Below are 27,172 nucleotides of genomic sequence, written 5' to 3'. Positions count from 1 at the left end.
GGATACTTTATCCAGAGTCAGATGAACTTGTGGATACCATTTTTATGTCTCTGCGTGCTGTATGAAGGAAGTTAGCGGTAGTTGAATGTGCTAATGCTAACTAGCATTAGCGCAATGACTGGAAGTCTACAGGTACGGTAGCAATGCTACTGGAATCCACAAGTTCCTCTTTCTCTGGGTCAGTAGAACAAGGGCTTGAATGCCAGAATCTCGCAGTATCCCTTTAAATACTGTCGAGAATTCATCTTGCCTTGGTCTGCAAATGCCATCAAAGATGTGCATTATCCTTTTATAAAGGCCATATGAGCAGCTGCAAGGAGTGTTGTTAGTAAAATCATTCAAGTTTAATTGAAAACTCAGTGAATTTCGCTTTGTCATGTAGGTAGTAGGCCATGCATGATACAAATATACAGAGTTGTCCATGGTGCTGAAGTTAGAGATCAATGTATGAGTAATGCAGAAGCCGACAGATCACCAGCAGGCCACATCAAGGCGTGGAACGTGGCCATGGGTACGTGCAGTGCCTTCAGAAAGTATTCACACCCCTTGACTTTTTCCACATTTTGTTGTATTACAGATTTAATTTAGAATGGATTAAATTGAGATTTGGTGTCACTGGCCTAGATACAATACCCCATAATGTCAAAGTGGAATTGTATTTTTTGACATTTTTACAAATGAATAAAAAATTAAAAGCTGAAATGTCAATAAGTATTCAACCCCTTTGTTATGGCAAGCCTACATAAGTTCAGGAGTAAACATTTTCTTAACAAGTCACATAATAAGTTGCATGGACTCACTCTGTGTGCAATAATAGTGTTCAACATGATTTTTGAATGACTACTTCATCTCCAAGAAACAGAATAGAGCTAAGCACAGGCAAAGTCCTAGAGGAAAACATGCTTCAGTCTGCTCTCCAACAGACAAATTCACCTTTCAGCAGGACAATAACCTAAAAAACAAGGACAAATATACACTGGACATTGAATGATCCTGAGTGGTGTAGCTACAGTTTTGACATAAATTGGCTTGAAAATCTATGGCAAGACTTGAAAATGGCTGCAATGATCAACAACAAACTTGACAGAGCTTGAATAATATTAAAAAGAAGAATGTAATAATATTGTACAATCCAGGTGTACAAAGCTCTTAGAGACTTACCCAGAAAGACTCACAGTTGTAATTGATTCTAACATGTATTGACTCAGTGACTGTCACAATCGTTGGTTAGAGATGAGGACCAAGGCGCAGCGTTGCAGGCAAACATACTCTTTATTAGGCGATAGAAATACAAAATAAACAAAACGATAACGTGACAGTTCACGGTCTAACACAAACCAAACTAGAAACAAGATCCCACAAACTCTGTGGGGAAACAGGCTGCTAAAGTATGGTTCTCAATCAGAGACAACAAGCAACAGCTGAATCACGTTGCCTCTGATTGAGAACCACACTGGCCAACATAGAACCACAATACCAGAATGTGAAACCTAGAACAACACACATAGACTTTACACACCCTGGCTCAACATATTAGAGTCCCCAGAGCCAGGGCGTGACAGTACCCCCCCCTAAAGGCGCGGACTCCGACCGCGCCCACCAAACACCACAGGGGAGGGACCGGGTGGGCACTCCGCTTAGGCGGCGGATCCGGCTCCGGGCCTGATCCCCGCTCCCTCTCCAACCCCCCAAAGTACCCCTGGTCCGGTCTGGCCCCGCTGGCCGGAGCTGGACTGCACCCTGGTGGAGCGGATTGCTCTAGCTCCGGCGTGAAGCATCTGACCGGTGCCGGACCAGCCACCGGTGGAACAGGCACGGGCCGTGCCGGACTGACGACGCACACCACTGGCTTGGTGTGGGGAGCAGGAGCGGGCCGAGCTAGGCTGACGAAACGCACCACTGACTTGGTGCGGGGAGCAGGAACGGGCCGGGCCGGGCTGACGAAGCGCACCACTGACTTGGTGCGGGGAGCAGGAACGGGCCGAGCTGGGCTGACGAAACGCACCACTGACTTGGTGCGGGGAGCAGGAATGGGCCGGACCGGGCTGACGACGCGCACCACTGACTTGGTGCGGGGAGCAGGAACGGGCCGGACAGGGCTGACGAAACGCACCACTGACTTGGTGCGGGGAGCAGGAATGGGCCGGGCCGAGCTGGCGATGCGCACCGTAGACTTGGTGCGAGTGGCAGGAACAGGCCGGACCGTACTGGGAACACACACCACTGGCCCTACGTGGGGATCAGGAACAGGCCGGACCGGACTGGCAACACACGCCAGTACCTCTCGCCGTGCCTCTACATCCTCCCTCCCCCTGGTGACCAGTGACTCCCGTAACCTGGCGGCCTCCTGCTGCCCCGTCGTCCACGGCGTTAGCCCCCCCCCCTAAAAATTGTATGGGCTTCACTCCTACCCGTGGACCAGGTCTCCATGCTCCTCGCCAGCCTTTCGCCCTTCTGCCTCCACGTCAAGCCCCTCTCTTCCTCACATGGCTTGACCCAGTCGAGGAGGCGAAGGAGATCCGCTAGAGATCTCTCAGGCGCTGGCTCCTGGACTTGCTGCTTGGTCCAGTCTTGGTGGGATCTTCTGTCACGATCGTTGGTTAGAGATGAGGACCAAGGCGCAGCGTTGCAGGCAAACATACTCTTTATTAGGCGATAGAAATACAAAATAAACAAAACGATAACGTGACAGTTCACGGTCTAACACAAACCAAACTAGAAACAAGATCCCACAAACTCTGTGGGGAAACAGGCTGCTAAAGTATGGTTCTCAATCAGAGACAACAAGCAACAGCTGAATCACGTTGCCTCTGATTGAGAACCACACTGGCCAACATAGAACCACAATACCAGAATGTGAAACCTAGAACAACACACATAGACTTTACACACCCTGGCTCAACATATTAGAGTCCCCAGAGCCAGGGCGTGACAGTGACTACTTATGTTTTTTTGGACAAATGTTAGAATCTTTCTTCCATTTTAACATTAGAGTATTTTGTGTAGATTGCTGACAAAAAATGACAATGAAATACATTTTAATCCCATCTTGTAACACAACAAAATGTGGAAAAGTCAAGTGGTGTCTATTACGGGTTTGAAATGCTCTATAACAATAGGAATTCCAACCCCACCCATTGTATACATTTTATTTTTTACATCTCAATAAAGTAGGCTCCTTGAAAAAAAAAGCGCCCCCTGGGCCTGCTTCTATGGAAATAGACTCGTGGGCTTTTCAAACACAAAGTGGGAAATCAGGTTAGAGATTCAATAAAAGTGGTAGTGGCGATTTTAGCATGTACAGTGGGGAGAACAAGTATTTGATACACTGACGATTTTGCAGGTTTTCCTACTTACAAAGCATGTAGAGGTCTGTAATTTTTATCATAGGTACACTTCAACTGTGAGAGACGGAATCTAAAACAAAAATCCAGAAAATCACATTGTATGATTTTTAAGTAATTAATTTGCATTTTATTGCATGACATAAGTATTTGATCACCTACCAACCAGTAATAATTCTGGCTCTCACAAACCTGTTAGTCTTTCTTTAAGAAGCCCTCCTGTTCTCCACTCATTACCTGTATTAACAGCACCTGTTTGAACTTGTTACCTGTATAAAAGACACCTGTCCACACACTCAATCAAACAGACTCCAACCTCTCCACAATGGCCAAAACCAGAGAGCTGTGTAAGGATATCAGGGATAAAATTGTAGACCTGCACAAGGCTGGGATGGGCTACAGGACAATAGGCAAGCAGCTTGGTGAGAAGGGAACAACTGTCGGCGCAATTATTAGAAAATGGAAGAAGTTCAAGATGACGGTCAATCACCCTCAGTCTGGGGCTCCATGCAATAGCTCACCTCGTGGGGCATCAATGATCATGAGGAAGGTGAGGGATCAGCCCAGAACTACACGGCAGGACCTGGTCAATGACCTGAAGAGAGCTGGGACCACAGTCTCAAAGAAAACCATTGGTAACACACTACGCCGTCATGGATTAAAATCCTGCAGCGCACGCAAGGTCCCCCTGCTCAAGCCAGCGCATGTCCAGGTCCGTCTGAAGTTTGCCAATGACCATCTGGATGATCCAGAGGGAGGAATGGGGAGAAGGTCATGTGGACTGATGAGACAAAAATAGAGCTTTTTGGTCTAAACTCCACTCGCCGTGTTTGGAGGAAGAAGAAGGATGAGTACAACCCCAAGAACACCATCCCAACCGTGAAGCATGGAGGTGGAAACATCATTCTTTGGGGATGCTTTTCTGCAAAGGGGACAGGACGACTGCACCGTATTGAGGGGAGGATGGATGGGGCCATGTATCGCGAGATCTTGGCCAACAACCTCCTTCCCTCAGTAAGAGCATTGAAGATGGGTCGTGGCTGGGTCTTCCAGCATGACAACGACCCGAAACACACAGCCAGGGCAACTAAGGAGTGGCTCCGTAAGAAGCATCTCAAGGTCCTGGAGTGGCCTAGCCAGTCTCCAGACCTGAACCCAATAGAAAATCTTTGGAGGGAGCTGAAAGTCCGTATTGCCCAGCGACAGCCCCGAAACCTGAAGGATCTGGAGAAGGTCTGTATGGAGGAGTGGGCCAAAATCCCTGCTGCAGTGTGTGCAAACCTGGTCAAGACCTACAGGAAACCCTATGATCTCTGTAATTGCAAACAAAGGTTTCTGTACCAAATATTAAGTTCTGCTTTTCTGATGTATCAAATACTTATGTCATGCAATAAAATGCAAATTAATTACTTAAAAATCATACAATGTGATTTTCTGGATTTTAGATTCCGTCTCTCACAGTTGAAGTGTACCTATGATAAAAATTACAGACCTCTACATGCTTTGTAAGTAGGAAAACCTGCAAAATCGGCAGTGTATCAAATACTTGTTCTCCCCACTGTAAATCTTGGTGGGGCAAAAAACATATATATTTCTTAAGCATGCCAGCAAAGCCACTACACAACACAACACTAAACAATACATTAATTGCACTATAACGGTGACAAACAGTGCTCTCAAACTGTTAGGGCATACATAAACCTGTCCCGACAGAGCTTTCCTTTCAGCACCATAGAGTGAATCCTTACCACCACTACACCTGGCAATCAGCGGAGCCTCGTCTGGCAGCAAAACAATTCATTCAACCTCATTTACTGTGTTTTTAAAAACCATAGCTGATATATATGGCTGACTTGCTTACAGTTTTTCTCAATTGCTAAAACACAATTTCTGAAACCTTGCTCCATTTCTTGAAAACATTAAACACAAAACCTCATCTTCAAGCACTATTTACAAAACCTCTGACTCCTCTCGCAAAATGAAACATTTGCCTCAAAACAGTTTTACCTGTGTTCAAAATCAATCACTGCTCTCAAATCATAAACAAAGTGATCAAAATGATATACACTCTCAAGCAGTCAGTAAACAATACACCGAAAAATAGAAAACACATTGTTCAAAGGGAGAAGTACATTTTTAATCTCAAAACAAATGTCATATTTTTCCGTCATTGTCTTTTGATGAACGAAAACATGTTCTATCATAGTAGTATCAAAATTGATCAGAAATTACTACTCTGCTTTGCTCTTTGCAATTTTGTTTTTTGTTCTTCCTCCTCCTTGTACCCCTATTTTTACAGTACTGTACCCTGCATCTCACAAACTTGTCCTTTGTTTCTGCGATACTGTAATTCTTGTTCTTTGTTGATATGAACCTGCAACCTGTCAAAATCTATTGAGCAGTCAGTACTGTTAACAAATGGAAAGCACAATGTTCAGGGCCATACAATTTGTCCATTGTACAGTATACACCCTACAATGCACTGTACTACAGTATACAATACTAAAAGGGACAAAAATCAAAGGAGTAAACATGTGATCAATGTGCTTCTTCTTGTCTTTGGGCTGGGTCAGGCCAGAGCACTTCGTCGACATCACAAGCAATATTGTCCCTCCTGAGGCAACGGGGGAAGAAGCCTCTTGTGTGCCGTATCCAGCCCTGACATGATTCCTCACCTATATCACCACAGGCTAAATCCATGGCTTGCAGCAGATTTACTCTGGTGTAGGGTTGTCTATCAATCACTTTCCATCTCCAAGAGGAGAAAAACTCCTCAATCGGATTCAGGAAAGGCGAGTATGGAGGGAGGTACAAGTTCATAAACTGCTCATTGATGTTAAACCATTCCCTTACCTGAGCAGCTCGGTGGAAACTGACATTGTCCCACACTATCACAGAGGTGGGAATGGGATTCTCATTTAGCTCTTGATCCTGCTGCTCTTGAACCTGCTGCTCAAATACAATATATCTTAGATTGGCAATAAATCTTAGAAGGTGCTGGGTGTTATATGGCCCGAGTGTAACATGGTGATGTAGAACACCATGGTTGCTGATAGCAGCACAGATTGTGACATTGCCACCTCGTTGACCAGGGACTTCAACATTGGCCCGCTGTCCAATCATGTTTCGGCCTCTCCTTCTCCTCTTTGTTAGATTGAAGCCTGCTTCATCGACAAAGATGAACTCATGGGGTCTGTCCAAGGATTCCAAGTCAAATATTGTCTGTGTAGAAATACAATATACTGTATGTAGGATTTTGTAAGTCGTACAGAGACAGTGCTATACTGTAGAGCAGTGGCGGCTCCTGAAAAAATTCTCAGGGGGGGCAATTTTTCTGATGATTTAGGTGACCTACACACATTTTTAAAAAGATATGTCCAGCAACAACATGAAGACATGGGCAGCATATAAGTCAATACCAGAAGCATTTATTGACTGATCTCAAAAGTGTTGGCTTACAAAAGCAAAATAAGTTATCACAGTAAAAATAATCAAGGGTGTTCTTTCACATTCCTCAACACTGCATAAACAATATGCATTTCCATAAAACACCTCATCTAATTGTGCCTCAGTTTCATCTTTGCCTCGCAAAGCTAACTCAAACACTCCGCAAAACTTCACACACTGGATTAGCCGGCTGAGGATGTGGCGGTTCTTGCTAACTTCATCGTTGTGGCGGCGGACAGCTAGCCTGTATCCCTCATCCAGTTGAGTGGCAATGTTCACTCTCCCCAAAGCAGACAATCTCAAACAGCTATCCATGTGGGTCTTTGACAGCTCATGTTTCTTAATCTTTTCTGAAAGATGGTGCATGTCCGTTACACCAGTCGCTGTCCAAGCGGTGCTGTCTGCCGTCCCGCCTTCAGGGTGAAAGAGTAAGCAGGGGTAGCAGAAGACTGCATTAGCTACATCGCAGCCTGCTAGCCAGGTTTTTCGTTCGTACCAATTTTTGGAAAATCCTCGGGTGTAGGACTTTCCCCCTTTAGTAGAAACCTGTTGAATTATTAAATTTGGTCTGGGAGGTCCTAATTGTTTCGTTGCCAATTTATCTTGATTTGTTTGCCGACAAAAAGGAACTTCTTTCAAAGAGACAATCGAGTTGCACTGAACGCTAGCCATCTTGACAGTAGTACGTGAATTGATTGACGCTGCTACCCGCTCTTTTCTTAGTTACGTTCATGGTTATGTTACGTATGACGAAAGCGTAAGTGCAAGCCCTCCCCGAACCCATAGAGATTGTATTGAAAGCTCTGATATTTGAAAAAAAAGATTTTACATGAGAGTCTATGAGAGACTTCTGGGGCGATTTTCAACCTGACTGAAATCGCCCCAAAAGGGGCGGGGCCATTTGAAGCACGACTTTAGCCTGATTGGACATTTAGTGGCAGATCAGACGTCTAGATTAGAACACTGATAACTACTGTTGCCGTGATATAATTGATTAGAAAAAAAATCCCTTCCTTTTCCCGTTTGGCAGTGCGTCGCCCATATCGCCCTAATGAACACACCGCCCCTGCTGTAGAGTACAATTAGGCCTACTGTATGCACTTCTGATTCACATACATTGTATGTACTGAAGAGTAATGTCATTCACATAGTATGTGTTAGTACTGTAGACAATCTGGATTACAGTAAATGTTTCTGAATGTACAACTACTTGCACATACTGAGCTCGCAGTTCTTTCACCCCTGGTGAGTTGTGTTCAAAAGGTACTCTATATACTTGTTTCATTCGTATCCTGTTACGATGGAGGACATGGTCAATTGTGGAAATGCTCACACTGTCGATTCCCTGGAAGTGTGTGTTGCCTTGTATCACTCATTCCTGGATTTCTCTGAGTCGTATTGCATTATCTTGAAGGACCATGCCAACTATAACGGCCTCTTGCTCCCAAGTGAATATAGCTGTCCTTCCACCTGCATGTGGCAGCCTTGCAATTCTACAAAAAGTAGTTGTGCAGTTACAAAACATATTCATGCAGTACAACACATACAGTGATTAACTTTACAAATGTCTATTGAAACAGCTGCATATAGTGTAGTACAGTAAATTTGCAATTACAAAAATGCAGTAGTATACTGTACCTGTTCTCTTCTCTGAATGTCCTTACTATGGTAGACACAGAAAATCGGCTCAAATTGGGTTGCACTCTAAGTCCTGCTTCCCTCATTGTCAGTCCATGGACAAGAACATGGTCTATGACTGTTGCTCGAATTTCATCAGATATTTCCAATCTTTGTCTTCCTCTTCGTCCTCCTCTTCCTCTTTCTTGCCCTCCTCCTCCTCTTCGTCGCCCGCCTCGCATACGCACTCGTCCTCGTCCTCTCACATTGTTTCTTCTATTCATTCTCAGACTTTCTCCTTCCCACCTTCAACAACCTGTTTGCTCTCTGAACTGGTTTATATTGGTTGTGTCGCATCATTTGAAACAGGTTAAATCAATTTTGAGTGGTTGTGTTCTCTATTTGTATTTGATTGTTGCCACTTGTGTTTACCAGTATGGATGACATGTGCATTAGAGTGCAGAATGTGTTTTGAGAATGAGAATGTGTTTAGAGTTTTGCTGAAAAGTCCAAGTGAGATCTGCAAATTTTGTTTTACCATGTGAAATGGTTTAAGGTATTGACAACAGACTGCATAATTAGCTAAATGAGTCCAGACAACTGAGAACGTTGTTCAGCCAATGGGTTTTAGTGTTTTAGCAATTGAGAAAAACTGTAAATAAATATGGTTTCTACTGATTCCTTGTGGATTTGTGTAACTCGATAAGAACCGCACTCTCCTTCAATAATAACGAATGCCGACATGAGTTTTGACACTTAGCTCTAAGTATAAGCAGGCGCAAGGAAACAAGCTGACAAGGTAGGCCTTCCTTCAGAAATTCAGGTAGATGTTAGTTCAGATAAATTCAGCAAGATGTTGCCTTAACTTTACTCTTCTTTAAGTCACCACAGAGAGAGAGAGAGAGAGAGAGAGAGAGAGAGAGAGAGAGAGAGAGAGAGAGAGAGAGAGAGAGAGAGAGAGAGAGAGAGAGAGAGAGAGAGAGAGAGAGAGAGAGAGAGAGAGAGAGAGAGAGAGAGACGGGGTTAGCTTACCATTTGAAGTATTTTATTAGGCCTATGTGGTCTAAAAAGGAAAATACAATCATGAGGATCCACTTTTATAGACAATTAACCGACGCACAACAAACCAACCCTCGCAATATCAACTGGAATCACATGGGTCTATTCCTGAACTTTTTGTTGAAAAAAATATTTGAATGCGAAGCTGTCACTGGCAAACATGGTTACAGACCCAACACAATTATATAGTACATGAGCTAATTATAATACACAAAGTAAGCAAAACAATTAAATGTATAATTCCAACATTGCCTAAAATTATAAGATACTAATGAGATAGACCTATATAAGCAATATAACAATTGAGATGTACAAACTATGGCACAAGGGAACGATGAGCGGATGAGCGGATAAGAGGCAAGCCATAATTGTGAGTAAGACATTAATGAGCGAGCCAAGACGGACGCAGTCAATATGCCTATTTGTTCAGCACTTTTGAAATGGACAGCAACAGAATTCAGAACATGGGCCGCTCTTACAGTATTCTCCCTGTATACCAAGTCAGAACCGTAGGATAAATAACGGGGACATATAAGCAGACATTGAAAGCTCTTACAATATTCGATGATGACTTTTCTCTAAAACAGGCTATTGGCTACATGTGCACCACCAAGTCAGAGCACTAGGCTAAATTCTGAGGGGGAGACACATGGGCTACTAACAGCTTACTACACAACATACAGGTGGTGCGGCAGTCCTTCTTGTTGGCAAACTTTGTCATCAAACTTTGTCATCAATGTCTGGCATTTTCTGGATTTATGGTCCTTTCAAGACAACTGGGAACTCATAAAAAAACTAGGTTGAATCATGACGTCAGTGATCTTCAGGTCGGAAAGTCGGAGCTCTAGAAAGAGGCCCGAGTTCCTGACTTGGAATTCCGAGTTGGATGACCGTTCAAAACGTATTTTCCCAGTCGGAGCTTGTTTTTTTTCCAAGTTCCCAGTTGTCTTGAACGCACTGAAGTCGGAAGTCAGAGATTTCCCAGGTCTGAGTTCCTAGTTGTTTTGAACTCTGCAGAAGTCCTGCTGGATTGACAGCATGGCGAATGTATTCAACCTTTACTGGCCCATGGTATTGCGTGTGAATGTTTATCCTTTTAAGCTTGGAAAAGAGACCCTTTCAGACAGATGTTTTAAATCCTTAAACCCAGACTTGGACCACACACCCTCTCCACCAAATAGCAGGCAGGGGAAGCAAAATAGTGATTGCTTTGCAACGCTTGCAGTTAGCCACTGATTCTTTCTAAATCACTCATTGTTGAATTTACGATTTCCGACTTGTTGTGTAATGTCAAATGTGACGTGGTGTCCCCATAAGTAACAGAAAACTGAGCCAATCACTGCGCAACTATAGAAAAGATTACCAACGCCTATGCTCTGTGCTTTCAGAAAGCACTGAGCTAGGCTGAAACACCTGCATTTTGGAGCTGCCTTACTCAAGAAATAGACCATGTTTGTATGCGGCTTTATTAAGTCAAGGATATATATATTTATTTTTTTACATTGTTTGCAAACTGATATGTAACACGAATTCATGCCAAAATAACATGCAAAACAGGCCAATATATATATATATATATATATATATATATATATATTTTGCTAAACAGGTGGGGCTCAAAACACTCCACTGGAAGGAAAGTGGGTAGAGTTGTGATGTAACTCTTGATTTACAAGTCCTCCTCCAGATCATAAGTGCAATGTTCAGCAAGTCAATATAAGTCAATTATATCATATATATATGTAATAAAATATATTACTTACATTAAAGAGATTGAACGGGATCTTAAGCGCTTACAAATATTGGACGAATTAGATTTTTAGATTTTATAATTTTTGCAGGACGTAACATATCATACGAAATTGATTAAGTTGTACACAACTGTGCACAATTTTCGGGGACCTGTTTTGGCTCGTGAACGCTACTTTCAAAAACTACTGGCTGAAATTATACAAACCTCTGTAGCATCACTTTAATAAAAATGACTGTTATGAAACAGAATAAAATCATTGAAAGTACAGTCAGTAGTATAATAGATCACATCTGCATACTGCAGGTGCATCACATGATGTACCATAAAAACGTAAACCTGTTATGCATTGAATCACAATCCATCAAACCTTCTGGAAAGTTTTCACAGTCAGATGAAAGTCCAGATCAGGTTGCTGCGCAAAAATGATGTCATAGAGCTAGAAGAGAGAATATATTACCTAATGTTAAACTCATCTGATCCATATCTTATTCCAACAGAAATAATATTATTATAATAAATAAGTCATATTCAGTGGAACTAAATATAAACCATATACATACTGTACATTGCTACCAGGGATATACACTGAAGAGAAATATAAACGGAACCTGTAAAGTATTGGTCCCATGCTTCATGAGGACCAATACTTTACATTTTTCCGAGTGGCGCAGTGGTCTAAGGCACTGCATTGCAGTGCTAGCTGTGCCACTAGAGATCCTGGTTCGAATCCAGGCTCTGTCGTAGCCGGCCGCGACCGGGAGACGCATGGGGCGGCGCACAATTGGCCCAGGGTAGGGGAGGGAATGGTTGGCAGGGATGTAGCTCAGTTGGTAGAGCATGGCGTTTGCAACGCCACGGTTGTGGGTTCGATTCCCATGGGGGGCCAGTATAAAAAAAAAAAATGAAGTATGCACTCACTAACTGTAAGTCACTCTGGATAAGAGCGTCTGCTAAATGACTAAAATGTCAAATGTAAATAAAAGATCCCTGAAATTTTCCATACGCACAAAAAGCTAATTTATCTCAAATTTTGTGCACAAATTTGTTTACATCCCTGTTAGTGAGCATTTCTCCTTTGCCAAGATAATCCATCCACCTGACAGGTGTGGCATATTAAGAAGCTGATTAAACAGCATGATCATTACAAAGGTGCACCTTGTGCTGGGGACAATAAAAGGCCACTCTAAAATGTGCAGTTTTGTCACACAACACAATGCCACAGATGTCTCAGGTTTTGAGGGAGCGCGTGCAATTGGCATGCTGATTGCAGGAATGCCCACCAGAGCTGTTGCCAGAGAATGTAATGTTAATTTCTCTACCATAAGCCACCTCCAACGCCGTTTTAGAGAATTTGGCAGTATGTCCAACCGGCCTCAGAACCGTGTATGGCGTCGTGTGGGCGAGCAGTTTGCTGATGACAACGTTGTGAACAGAGTGCCTCATGGTAGCAGTGGGGTTATGGTATGGGCAGGCGTAAGCTACAGACAACGAACACAATTGCATTTTATCTATGGCAATTTGAATGCACAGAAATACCATGACGAGATCCTGAGGCCCATTGTGAGGCTCATTTGTTAATGTATCTGTGACCAACAAATGCATATCTGTTTTCCCAGTCATCTGAAATCCGTAGATCAGGGCCTAATGAATTTATTTCAACTGACTGATTTCCTCATATGAACTGTAACTGATATGAACTGAAATTGTTGCATGTTGCGTTTATATTTTTGTTCAGTATAGATGCATGACTGTTAGGGTTGAATTAAGAAAACAAGAAGACCAACATGATTGCATAAGGAAACGTTACCTGACTCAAGACAGAATCAACTATAGTCTCATTTAGCTCCTGATAAGAAGTGACAGCTGTTCGAAGAATTGCAACACCTATTAGGGCAAGAGTATTAGATTCATTCAGTATATAAATACAATTATTAAAGTATAAAGTATGTACTTTATGCTTATATACCCACCACTTGTCGGTGCTTCAGTATCAAAAGGTGGGTCCACGTATGGGGTAGTAGGAGCAGGAGTTGTTGTCACCTGTGTTGTGCTGTTCATTTGTCCCATTGAAGGTGTTGGAGCTGATGGGAAACATATTGACATTAAGTTGTATCTCATTCGCCTGAAATCCAGACTTGCTTTATGCTAACATTCCACTCCTTGTACTCAGCATCATTATGGAAAACATTACAAAATTACAAGGATTGGAATGTTAGCCCAAATAGACTGGTACCCAGTCTAGTATTTCATATCTACTGTATGATCACGACCAGCAATAAAAAAGTTGTTTCCACAGTAGTCATCACACTTTTCTACTTTTTCTATTATTTTAAATATCACAAACAAAATTACCCAGATTCAATTATCTGATTTGTTCTATTGCATTGTTCTATTCTTTTCCACCCATAATAAATAATTTTGACTTACTCATAATGCTCACTACTTATGACTGGAAGACACACTGACTATTCCATGTCTTCACTGATGTCTGGGTTTGGTCATGCTTTAGCAATCATTGTCCTCTGGACTAAAGGTCTCACACACCTTTATTTTGATCATAAACACTAAACAAATATTAAATGGATAACTTACCAAAGGTTTGCCCTGCAGACAATGCAAAACATCCACCACAAAATAATAGGAACAGCATTATGTTGTTTCAGATGACAGAACAGACTGAGCTCTGGTGTGACAAGATTCAGTTCAGCGAGTCCGTCTGACAATCTTTGTTCGGCACGAGGAAGTGGTCCCCTCTTTTCTTTGTGGGAGGGAGTTGCCTTTTGAACAATGCCCAGGTTTTCAAAGAAATCATTTGTGGCACAATTGATTTCAGCCAAAAGGTCGGGCAGCCTCTTCTTGAACCCATTTGAAAAACTATGAGGAAGTTGTTTCAAATATCAGACACACCATTTTTTTTAAACCCCCTTTTGTCTCATCACTGCAACTCCCCAACGGGCTCGGGAGGCGAAGGTTGAGTCATGCGTCCTCTGAAACATGACCCACCAAACCGTGCTTCTTAACACCCGCCTGCTCAACCCGGAAGCCAGCTGCACCAATGTGTCGGAGGAAACACCGTCCAACTGACGACCGGTCAGCCTGCAGGCGCCCGGCCCACCACAAGGAGTTGCTATGAGTCATGTAAAGCCCCCCCGGCCAAACCCTCCCCTAACCTGGACGACGCTGGGCCAATTGTGCTCCGCCCTATGGGACTCCCGATCACGGCCGGTTGTGATACAGGTCGAACCCGGGTCTGTAGTGACGCCTCTAACACTGGGATGCAGTGCCTTAGACCGCTGCGCCACTCGGGAGGCCCTAGACACACCATTTTATATCAAGACCTCAACCAGTATGTTTTAAACAAAATAAGTTTATGTATCAACTAATTGATCATTCTGACAAGCAGCCATAGACAATAATTTAATATTGGGATGTATCCAGAAACACACTGCCAGGAGTTGCCAAGAAATACAGAACAATTTGATGCACATTTACAATAAAATTATATAAAGGTTATCTGACAAATAGTCTGCGTAGCCATGATTAGCTGTTCAGGAGTCTTATGGCTTGGGGGTAGAAGCTGTTAAGAAGCCTTTTGGACCTAGACTTGGCGCTCCGGTACCGTTTGCCGTGCGGTAGCAGAGAGAACAGTCTATGAGTCTTTGACAATTTGGCTGGAGTCTTTGACAATTTTTAGGGCCTTCCTCTGACACTACCTGGTATAGAGGTCCTGGATGGGAGGAAGCTTGGCCCCAGTGATGTACTGGGCCGTACGCACTACCCTCTGTAGTGCCTTGCGGTCGGAGGCCGAGCAGTCGCAATACCAGGCGGTGATGCAACCAGTCAAGGAGGCTCTCGATGGTGCAGCTGTATAACTTTTTGAGGATCTGATGACCCATGCCAAATCTTTTCAGTCTCTTGAGGGGGAATAGGCATTGTCGTGCCGTCTTCACGACTGTCTTGGTGTTTTTGGACCATGATAGTTTGTTGATGATGTGGACACCAAGGAACTTGAAGCTCTCAACCTGTTCCACTACAGCCCCGTCGATGAGAATGGAGGCGTGCTCAGTCCTCTTTTTCTTCCTGTAGTCCATAATCATCTTATATATCACTGCAAGTGGTTCCAGTTCAATCAAAAATAACATGCAAATCAATCAACACACCAAACCATTGTTCAGTGCATTGAACAGTGACACACATTCTAACTCTTAACGGTAATACAGTAACATTAGCCCTTCAGTGTTGTGATGCAAAAATCCTAGCAAAATGCTGTCGGAAATATTATTTATCCTGATAAGACAGATTGTTTACATGGAAGATACATTGGATATAATATTAGACAAGTACTTGAAACAATAGAACACTGAAAAATCTAGGAAACCAGGTCCGGTATTCATAGCAGATTTTGAAAAGGCTTCTGATAAAGTACGACTACAATTTATATATAAATGCCTGGACTATTTTAATTTAGGAGAATCTCTTATACAATGGGTTAAAGTTATGTATAGTAACTCTAGGTGTAAAATAATAACTAATGGCTACTTCTCAGAAAGTTTTAAACTGTCAATAGGAGTAAAACAAGGTTGTCTGCTGTCGGCATATCTATTTATTATGGCCATCGAAATGTTAGCTATTAAAACCAGATCCAACAATAATATAGAGGGGCTAGAAATCCAGGGCTTAAAAACAAAGGTGTCATTGTACGCTGATGACACAAATGTCCTCTTAAATCCGCAATCTGGATCCGTGCACAGCCTCATACAGGATCTAAATAATGATTCTAACCTCTCTGGATTACAACCGAACTATGATATGTGTACCATATTACGTATTGGAAAGCATTAAACCTCTCACTAAAAGCATCAGTCATACAAAAGTTATACTTAAACCCGAACTGGTTTTTCAGTAGATTATTAAGAAAGGCTCACTCCTTGTTCAAAAATTGCATTTTTCCCTTTATCCAGATTACAACCTCTCACTTTTAGTTAATTGAAAATGGAACCATTTTATATGCAAAACAACGCTTGATTCAAAAACATAGTTTTTCAATAAAAATTTTTATTTATATGGGGCATACAACCATCTCAGCTCTGCAGATTTTGCTACAAAGGGACAGAATCACTAGATCACTTATTTTGGTATTGCCCCTATGTAGCTTGTTTCTGGTCACAGGTTCAGGAATGGCTGAAAAATCACAACGTGTATCTAACATTAACCCTACACATAGTGCTGTTGGGATATTTGGAAAACCATAGTCAATCAATCAACAATATAACAATACTTTTAGTAAAAATATGTATCTTTAATTTACAATCTGTAGATACTATGTGATTAGACAGGTTCAGAATTTATGTGAAACATCACAGCAAAGTTGAAAAATATACAATATGGCACATGGAAATCATAATAGGGCGGTTTACGGAGATAGGTGGGATGGACTGAGAGTAGCTGAGGGGTGGGTTTAAAAGCTCATGTTCTATAATAGTTATGATTGAAAACACAATGTATAATGTATAAGTACTACCTATCTAGATGTAACGTATATGAAAATATCAATCTACTTTATTCTTGCTATGTAACTACTGTAAAAAAGAAAAGAAAAAAAAAGCCATGTATGTCAATGTACAGAATGTACACATAACAACAAAATAACAAGCTGTAAAAACAAAGGGGGGTGCTATAAGTGATGCTGCCCTATGGTGGGGTTTCTCTATGGGCTCTTGCGCTTGCTGCGGCTGCTGATATAGCTGCTAGCGGAGCTGGGTGGACGGGAGTCCCGTGGAGAGGTGGTGAGCGGAGGGGATGTCACGGACAGCCCCAGGCCCAGCTTGTCATGACTCAATCCGAAGCTGCCACCTCTCCTTGTTCGGGCAGGCTTCGGCGTTCGTCATCACCGGCCTTCTAGCCACTGCCGCTCCTCATCTCATCATTCCATTGGTTTTGTATTGTTCATTACACACACCTGGTTCATATTCCCTCATCAGTACCTGTATAAGTGTTCCCTCTGCCCCCTTGTCTTTGAGTGTGATTGTTTCTTGTGAGGAGAGTGAAGCTCGGTGGAGCTCCTTGTATTTTCCCGTGTGCCTTGTTGGTTCCAGTGTGCCTGTTTTGCGCACTGGATTGTTTTGACGCATTCCTGCGTAATTCTGTTTTCCGGAATAAATCCTGTTATTCTGTGATTTACACTCCTGCGCCTGACTCCTTCAACTCACCCATCAGCTACAGAATCTTAAAGGGGGGAGACTGCACTGACGATGCCCTGGTGCTGCTGCTGACCTACAGTAAAATGACACAAATAAATAAAAAATAAATAAGAAAACGACATTTGTTTGTATAAAATATGGACATAAATGAATCAGTAGACATTATTGGAAACTTTGAGATTCAGAAAATCTTTATTGTCCCATACTGGGCAATTCCGGTGTAGCAGTCAAAAAACAACAGACATACAAAAAAAAAGGCCACAAAAGACAGCTAAACAGGAAAAACCTAAAAACAAGGCTTTGGGGTTGTCAAATGTGTCAAGGAGAAAAGGAGTGTAGCTTTGAGATAGACTCACAGTTAGGAACATCTTTTGTTTTTTTACCCGTCTGCCCCTAAAAATGGCCACCGAGTATACAAAACATTAAGATCACATTTTACATTTTAGTCATTTAGCAGACGCTCTTATCCAGATCAACTTACAGTTAGTGAGTGCATACATACAATTTTTTATGTTTTACTCATACAGGCCCCCCGTGGGAATCGAACCCACAACCCTGGTGTTGCAAGCGCCATGCTCTACCAACTGAGATACACGGGAATACCTGCTCTATGTCCATGACATAGACTGACCAGGTGAATCTAGGTGAAAGCTATGATCCCTTATTGATGTCACTTGTTAAATCCACTTCAATCAGTGTAGATGAAGGGGAGGAGACAGGTTAAATAAGGATTTTCATGCCTTGATATAATTGAGACATGGATTGTGTATGTGTGCCATTCAGAGGGTGAATGGGCAAGACAGAAGATTTAAGTGCCTTTGAACAGGGTATGGTAGTAGGTGCCAGGCGCACCGGTTTGTGTCAAGAACTGCAATGCTGCTGGGATTTTCACGTGCAACACTTGCCCTTGTGTATCAAGAATGGTCCACCAACTTAACACAACTGTGGGAAGCATTGGAGTCAACATGGGCCAGCATCCCTCTGGAATGCTTTCGAAACCTTGTAGAGTCCATGCCCTGACGAATTGAGGCTGTTCTGAGGGAAAAAGGGGGTGTGCAACTCAATATTAGACCCCTGAGCTAGATTGACTGTGTTAAATACGCTGCATTATTCAGACCCCTTTACTTTTTCCACATTTTGTTACGTTACAGCCTTATTCTAAAATTGATTAAATAAATACAAATCCTCATCAATCTACACACAATACCTCATAATGACAAAGCGAAAACAGGTTTTTAGAAATGTTTGCAAATGTATCAAATGTATTAGACCTTTTGCTATGAGACTCAAAATTGAGCTCAGGTGCATCCTGTTTCCATTGATCATCCTTGAGATGTTTCTACAACTTGATTGGAGTCCACCTGTGGTGAATTCAATTGATTGGACATGATTTGGAAAGGCACACACCTGTCTATATAAAGGTCCATGTCAGTGCATGTCAGAGCAAAAACCAAGCCATGTGGTTGAAGGAATTGTCCGTAGAGCTCCGAGACAGGATTGTGTCGAGGCACAGATCTGGAGAAGGGTACTAAAACATTTCTGCAGTATTGAAGGTCCCCAAGAACACAGTGGCCTCCATCATTCTTAAATGGAAGAAGTTTGGAACCACCAAGACTCTTCCTAGAGCTGGCCGCCCGGCCAAACTGAGCAATCGGGGGAGAAGGGCCTTGGTCAGGAAGGTGACCAAGAACCCGATGGTCACTCTGACAGAGCTCCAGAGTTCCTCTGTGGAGATGGGAGAACATTTCAGAAGGACAACCATCTCTGCAGCACTCGACCAATCAGGCCTTTATGGTACAGTGTCCAGACAGAAGCCACTCCTCAGTAAAAGGCACATGACAGCCCACTTGGAGTTTGCCAAAAGGCGCCTAAAGGGCTCTCAGACCATGAGAAACAATGTTCTCTGGTCTGATGAAACCAAGTTTGAACTCTTTGGCCTGAATGCCAAGCATCACGTCTGGAGGAAACCTGCCACCATCCCTATGGTAAAGCATGGTGGTGGCAGCAGCATCATGCTGTGGGGATGTTTTTGCTGGATATTGGCGGGAATAGGAACACACTGTCGTACACGTCGATCCAGAGCATCCCAAACTTGCTCAATGGGTGACATATCTGGTGAGTATGCAGGCCATGGAAGAACTGGGACATTTTCAGCTTCCAGGAATTCCAGGAATTGTGTACAGATCCTTGCGACATGGGGCCTTGCATTATCATGCTGAAACATGAGGTGATGGCAGCGGATGATGGCAGAATCTTGTCATGGTATCTCTGTGCATTAAAATTGCCATCGATAAAATGCAATTGTGTTTGTTGTCCGTAGCTTATGCCTGCCCATACCATAACCCCACTACCACCATGGGGCACTCTGTTCACAATGTTGACATCAGCAAACCTCTCGCCCACACAAAGCCATACACACTGTCTGCAATCTGCCCGGTACAGTTGAAACCCAGGATTCATCCATGAAGAGCACACTTCTCCAGCATGCCAGTGGCCATCGAAGGTGATAATTTGCCCACTGAAGTCGGTTACGATGCCGAACTGCAGTCAGGTCAAGACCCTGGTGAGGACGACGAGCACGCAGATGAGCTTCCCTGAGACGGTTTCTGACAGTCTGTGCAGAAATGCTTTGGTTGTGCAAACCCACAGTTTCATCAACTGTCCGGGTGGCTGGTCTCAGACGATCCCACAGGTGAAGAAGCTGGATGTGGAGGTCCTGGGCTGGCGTGGTTACACGTGGTCTGCGGTTGTGAGGCCGGTTGGACATACTGCCAAATTCTCTAAAATGACTTTGGAGGTGGCTTATGGTAGAGAAATTAACATTCAATTATCTGGAAACAGCTCTGGTGGACATTACTGCAGTCAGCATGCCAATTGCACGCTCACTCCAATCATTCCACTCCTTGCCACTCCTTGAAATTCTGCAATGTTTTGCAGAATGTCACTGAGTACAAGGAGTGGAATGTCAGCATAAAACAGGTCTGGATTTCAGGCTAATAAAACGAGTGGCATTTTATTCCCTTACAAAAAAATATTGCAGTTTTGAAACTGCAGTAAAAGTGCAGTAACTGCAGTCGACTGTGGTTTTTTCGACGCAGTAATTGCAGAATAACTGCAGTGTATGGAAAATGTCAGGGATCTTTTATTTCAGCTTAAGACCAACACTTTACATGCTGCGTTTATAGTTTTGTTCAGTGTATTTTCAAACCCTAGCAACAGGATTGGTAACTGACCTGTCTTATATGAGCTAACTTCCGCTGAGGTGGGAGGGGTGGCAATATCAGAGGTGTGTCCTTAAAAACGTGCGCCCAACTGCTAATTTCAGTATTCCTGGTGGGGATATTTAAGGCCAACCAAAAGCTGGTCTTAGCGGTAACGGGGTTGGTTATAGAAAAGTTTGTGGTCATAAGCACATCCTTAAAAACATAGGTGCTGGGCTAATAAAGAATACTAGTAAAAAACAAGAAGGCGCGCACACTGTTGAAGCTCCCAATTCCCCGCTTTATTGACAACGTTTAGATCCGGAACGGATCTTCATCAGGGGCCTGTTGCACAAAAGTAGAATTAAGACATCCGGGATAAATGACTCAGCTGAGCTCAATGAAGCCAAAACATGTGCGTCCAGGCTTAATTGGTTGCACAAAGACCAAGCCAGGATGAGCAGACACGGATTCATTAAGCCAGGTGAAACCAATCCTGGATAGGTGCGCGCTCACGGCTCACTCAAATAGACCCCGCCACAGATCACAGATTAACTGATTTACCATGGCAACTAGAGCCGCGTACTTTTCCCCGTCGGAAGCACAAATCCTCATGGAGGCATACGAGGAGGTAAAATATATAATTAAGAAGAAAGGCAACACCGCCACAGTGATAAAGCAAAGAGAAAAAGCGTGGCAAAGTATTGCAGACCGCCTGAATGCGTAAGTAGTGCACAATTACACACTCACCGCTCCGCTGAAACATCACAATTACAATTCAAATATTTAATTCACATCTCCAAAAATGCAGTTGTACTGTAATTATGAAACGGTTAAATTTTTAATTGAAATGCACAGCAGATATGAGTGAAATTGTGTAAAGTAACTCCATCACACTGTATAAAGCTATGATAAATTTTTTGATATTTTTACTGAAAACAAGACAAAAATACCAAGTAATTTTTTGCAGTGTGACTCCATTAAATGTGTGTGTGTGTGTGTGTGTGTGTGTGTGTGTGTGTGTAGATTAAACATGAACGGGCCAAAACGGACATGGCAGCAGGTCAAAATCAAATACAAGAACATTCTGCAGAATGGTATGGTCCCTGACTAATATTTAACAAAGCACAAGCATATATTGTACCCAGAAGGTGCCTGCTCACACATTGTCTGTACTGTTTTAGCAGTGAAAAAGAATACCCACAGACAAGGCACGGGTGGTGGGTCACCAAAGGCTGACCTTACCCCAGCAGAGGACATGGCCTTGGAGCTAAATAAAGGCAGGCCCGTCTTAGAGGGGATCCCTGGGGGAAAGAGACGAGCATAGGTTCCTCCCAAGATGCCACCCGCTTCATTCAAGGTATGTCCTTCCATCTCTACATGGGATACAACCACATTCATATTGAATCAATTTGGACTGTCTGACTTTGGTTTACCTATTGCCTTGCAGTGTCTGGCAGCACTGTGTTCCTGTTAGAGCCACCAGCACAAGCACCAGACGATGCTGATCCAGTGAGTACTCCATCAAAGGCATACTGTAGGCCTGGCATGTCTTGTCTACTAGCTTCAATATGAATCCGATTAAATGTGATAGGGTGAAGGCCCCAGTGCAGCAGCAACAGCACATGATGGAGACGATGATGAGGAGGAGACCATCTCTCTGGATTCCAGAAGGCATGAGGTATCATGTTAAGACTGTGAAAGTACTATTTACTCTACAATGGTGAGGAGTCCTCATCAAAATCAAAAAAATCTAATTTCTTTTACAGGACCCAGATGCTATACAGTGGGAAAACCAGCCTGGCAACATAGTGCGTATTAATAAAAGGACACCACATCCTGCCAAATTCCAGCTGCGCTAATTGTATTGTGTTCACAGAGCTCACAAGCTATCAGAAAGTTGTATGGCAACCACCTCCGGCGCCAAATAGAACTGGCAGACATAGACATTCAGTACAAGAAGAAAAAAGATGGAAAATCTTGCACTGGAGTCCGAAATAAAAAAGAGGACAATTAGGAAACTGGACCTTGAAATAAAAAAACTTGAGAGGGAGGTGAGATATGCCTTCAATGTACACTGTATGCTAACTGTAACACAAATGTATTAATCATTATTTTTCTTTCCTCCCCCAGCTCCAAGAAGATGACACAGCTCAAAATAAAAATTAGGTATATTCTCGTAAAGTCAAGTGAGCCATGACATATGAGCTCTTATTGTGAGCACACAGGACGGTGGCATCTTTCTAAGGTTTTTTTTATTTTCCCAGCAATCAGTACAACCAAGTCATCGTTATAAGGCATCGCCCTCTTTTGCCCACCCCCCCAGCACCAGGTGTGGCCACTAGCCTATATGAAGGCCCAAAATTGTGTGTTCCTTTCTGCTCTGACAATGGCATGCCCATTCGTGCGAGATGTGGTGGATGAAGAAGCACTTGTGCTGAGGAGAGCCTTCAGGCGAGAAAGGGTCTTCAGGGACCGGTTGGACCCACTGGCCTTCCCTGATGACCATCTATATGAAAGATACAGGTTTTCTGCAGATGGCATCAGGTATCTATGCAGACTACTGGGTCCCAGGATTAAGCACCGCACTGCACGGAGCCATGCACTGAGTGTGGAGCAAATGGTTTGTGTGGCCTTGCGCTTTTTTGCTAGTGGAGCCTTCCTGTACTCAGTGGGGGATGCAGAACAGCTGAACAAGGCCACAATTTGCCGCACAATAAGGAGTGTGTGTCTGGCTATCAAAGCATTAGCAGATGTCTTCATCTCCTTCCCTGGCCACAGAAGACTCTGTGACATCAAAGAGGAGTTCTATAGGATTGCAGGTAAGAGGATCTACAAATTACAGGACAACTGTTAACACATAGTAGGATACTCATTACTTTGTGTGACAGGTTTCCCCCAATGTCATTGGTGCAGTGGACTGCACACACATAAGGATAAAAGCCCCCTCAGGTGCCCATGAGGCCGATTTTGTGAATAGGAAATCCTTTCACAGCATTAATGTTCAGGTGAACATAACTTTTTGATATTGTCCATTGACGAACACTCTGCATTGCCAGTGATGTGCATTGATTGGTGTAATATTCCTCATCTTATGATTTCAGATGGTCTGCAATGCTGACTGTGTGATCAGCAATGTTGTGGCAAAATGGCCTGGCTCAGTCCATGACTCCAGAATCTTTCGGGCCTCTGAAATCTATCAGTGCCTATCACAAGGTAAGCCACACAACCCCTATTTATAACCATCATGGCTGTGTCAAGAATATCACTGTGTTTATGAGGTAGTAATGATGAGATTTTGTGTTGACAGGTGAATTCTCTGGTGTGTTGCTGGGAGACAGGGGTATGGCTGCCAGCCTTTTCTCCTGACACCTTTCACAGACCCCCAGGAAGCACAGCAGGCCTACAACCATGCCCATGCCAGGACCAGGGCCAGAGTTGAAATGACCTTTGGCCTCCTGAAGGCACGCTTTCACTGCCTTCACAAATTAAGGGTCAGCCCTGTTAGGGCATGTGATATTACTGTGGCTTGTGCTGTCCTCCACAATGTGGCCTGCCTGAGGAAGGAGAGGGCCCCCAGAGTGCCACCAGCCATGGACTGGGACAATCCGGCAATCTTCCCTGATGACGACAGTGGTCGGCTGCTGAGGGACCAATATGTGTTGAATTATTTTAGTTAGTATGTGTGCTTTCAATTTTGGTTAAATATGTCCTGCGGTGGCAGAGGAATTTGGGTTTTTTGGGTTCGTTTTTTTACGAATTTGGCCTCTTATGATGTTTGTGCGGTATACTGTGTGTAATACAAGGCTGCAGGGAGGCTACTGCATCCATTCATTTGTCTGTTCAGTTGATGTGTATGGATTTGTCCTGCATTTATTTTAGTGTGCAGACATGCAGGGTGTGTTATATACAGACCTTTGAATGTGTATGTATCATTTTGTATAATATGCTTGGATTCTGTGCTTTCCATCTTGTAGAGTCACTGTGACTTCAGTTTCGAAAGGAGCTGATGGTTTACCTGCTTTGTTTTGTCCTTATTCAATAAAGGAACATAATGTTACACATTGTGTTTTTATATTCATATGGAATGTGTATTTGTTTATATGACAGAGTACTAGGGCCACACTGAAGATAAAGTCATAAATTTATGAGGCTGGTTCTTTCTGCAGAAAAGCTACATATTGTTTTTACAGTTTTGATACTTATGACAATGTGATACTTAATATTCTGGCACATCAGCATGTCTTTGTTTATGAAACCATACTGAAGTACAATTTCACGAAATGCCCCACATCTGTCATTTTAACAACTGTCCTCCTTTAAAACAACTGGTTACAATATTATGACTTGTGTTTTTTTCCCCTCTGTGGCCCTAATATTCTATCATTTTATATATAGCCTTATAGTATATGGGAAACTGTAAATTATCTAATGATAGCAACATCATCTAAAAATCATTTTTTATCCAAAATCATTGAAATTAATGATCACAAACGTTTAAATAATGACAGTGGGTCTAGTTATATGTGATAACAATGTATAGTGAGCAGTGAAATAACTATTGGTTTCCATTTGTGGTGACTGCTGACTGACATTAGGGATGAGATTAAATAGATCCTGGAATTTAGCCTGGTCTGGAGCAGGCTAGCTCCACAGAATAAATCTCCATGGTAATTTATACCATAACATATCCTCCTGCCCCCTATCCATCTTTAGTGCAACCGGATTACGGATCAATTGAGCCAGGATCACCAAGATATCCTGGCTTAATCCCTTATCCTAGTTTTGTGCAACAGGCCCCAGGTCTATCAAACAAACACGCTCACATCCCAAAATATACACAAGGCTGGTTATAGCATGGATTTTGACAGCGGAAGCGCAGCCTATCCTGCGGTGACGCACAATGCCCTTATGCACATGCAATAAGAGATATGTGCTATTTGTGCCCGTAAACCTCATATTTAGAAACCTTCCCATTATATTTCATTTGATTAAAAACCAAGCCTCCCCTCCTCTCAATGAAGGCAGTTTTTTTGTCATATCCAATGCATTCGCCAAGAAGCCTAGTCAAGACTCGATTAAGGGTATGGCGTGTGAGCGCTTTGAAATAAATCTTAATCACCAAAGCTTAATATTAAAAGATGAAGTTTGGCAGCAGCAAAACAGTGAGCGGACCTCCCCTTTTTATCTATGTAGGCTATTACATCATTTTACACAGCTCCAGTTATTATTTTGGGTGTGCGTAAAAACCCCTCCATGTAGGCTATATGCCCATCATGTAAGGAGAGATTAAATAATCCGGTGACACTTGTATTTAGAAACATTTAAATTATTTTCCTGTAACAATTGCTTGTTTTCTATTTAGTTTGATTTAAAAAAGCCCTTATAGGCTACCCTTACCCTACTATAATGAAAGCTGGTTCAACAGCAATGCATCTGGTGTCTTTCCTATCCTGGTCATGCATTGGCCAAGGAGCCTATCGGTTTCTTAATGGTCTACTCCTGTGAGGCTTTTGCCACATACTTTTGCATTATTCGCAATTCACATAGGCATACCTGCAGTGTATACTCCATTCGGCTTGTATCAATTTTTTATTTATTTTTATTCATTTAGCAGACGCTCTTATCCAGAGCGACTTACACACATAAGGGGGGGCTACAGTAAAGTGTTACCCAATATTTAATGTTTTGTATTTCATGGTTTGTTTTCTGTCATTGAATAATGGTGTGAACACACTTGTTATCATGTGAATTGTTCTGGAATAGTGTAGGTGTTGGGTGGTGGCATTAAACCTGTTTAGTGACCCTGTCGAGCTTCTCTTGCAGGGAAACCAGATCTTTGTTAATGGACAGGATACGTGACCTCTCGTTCAGTCCTCTCGTTCTGAGCGGCCTCCACTTGAAGCAGGCTGTGGAGTGTATTGTTCATGCCCTACCGATAGAATCAGCACACACACACACAGTTACACACACGCACGCACATACGCACGCATGCACGCACACACATACACACACAGACGACACAGGCACAGATTTGATTGCACTGTCAGGTAGTTAAGAGTGAGTTGTCAGACAAGTCTATTTTCAACGTCTATTGTTCTTGGACGCGAGGGAATGTCATTAATACAAGCAGCCAATGTAAGCCAGGTGATGAACACAAAAGGAGAGAGATAATGATAGGGCTTAGAACAAATCTAGAACATTGCACATGGGAAAGGCAGAGAAAGAGAGAAAGAGAGAAAGAAAGAGAAAGGTCAAGTAACACAAAATTGAAATGTAGTACACAAAAGGTGATTATACTCCAGTTTCATAAATGTGTGAGGAGTTTGTCCCTGGCCAGGTCCATGTTGTCAGGTAAAACACCGGGCCCCAGTTATGGTTCGTTTGGTGGAGAAGTACCTGAATGTCTTCCTGAAGTTCTCGGATCTGCCTCCTCTCGTACTTGTACTTCTCCTCAGTCGCCCTCTTCTGATCATCCAGCTTCAGCTTCTCCTGATACTCCTCACCTTCAAAATGCAACAGGCATAGAGGCCTAGGCTTTATAGGAATCAG

The 27,172-nt window shown here is 42.9% G+C and overlaps 2 long non-coding RNA genes across 2 annotated transcripts; both read right to left on the bottom strand.

Moving 5' to 3' along the window:
- Positions 1 to 11,082: 11,082 nt before the first annotated feature.
- LOC121534997 lies at positions 11,083 to 13,922 on the bottom strand. The gene is made up of 4 exons (XR_005994706.2): positions 13,813 to 13,922; positions 13,191 to 13,301; positions 13,028 to 13,104; positions 11,083 to 11,656 (listed from the first exon to the last, which is right to left on the bottom strand). It is a non-coding gene; the product is annotated as an uncharacterized LOC121534997 (long non-coding RNA).
- Positions 13,923 to 17,184: 3,262 nt separating this feature from the next.
- On the bottom strand, positions 17,185 to 27,166 carry LOC121534998. The gene is made up of 3 exons (XR_005994707.1): positions 27,020 to 27,166; positions 26,414 to 26,552; positions 17,185 to 17,493 (listed from the first exon to the last, which is right to left on the bottom strand). It is a non-coding gene; the product is annotated as an uncharacterized LOC121534998 (long non-coding RNA).
- Between the last annotated feature and the right edge of the window lie 6 nt (positions 27,167 to 27,172).

The sequence above is a fragment of the Coregonus clupeaformis genome, chromosome 21, assembly GCF_020615455.1.
Source record: "Coregonus clupeaformis isolate EN_2021a chromosome 21, ASM2061545v1, whole genome shotgun sequence".
NCBI classification, from domain to species: Eukaryota; Metazoa; Chordata; class Actinopteri; order Salmoniformes; family Salmonidae; genus Coregonus; species Coregonus clupeaformis.
This window is presented reverse-complemented; position numbering and strand designations above follow the sequence as displayed.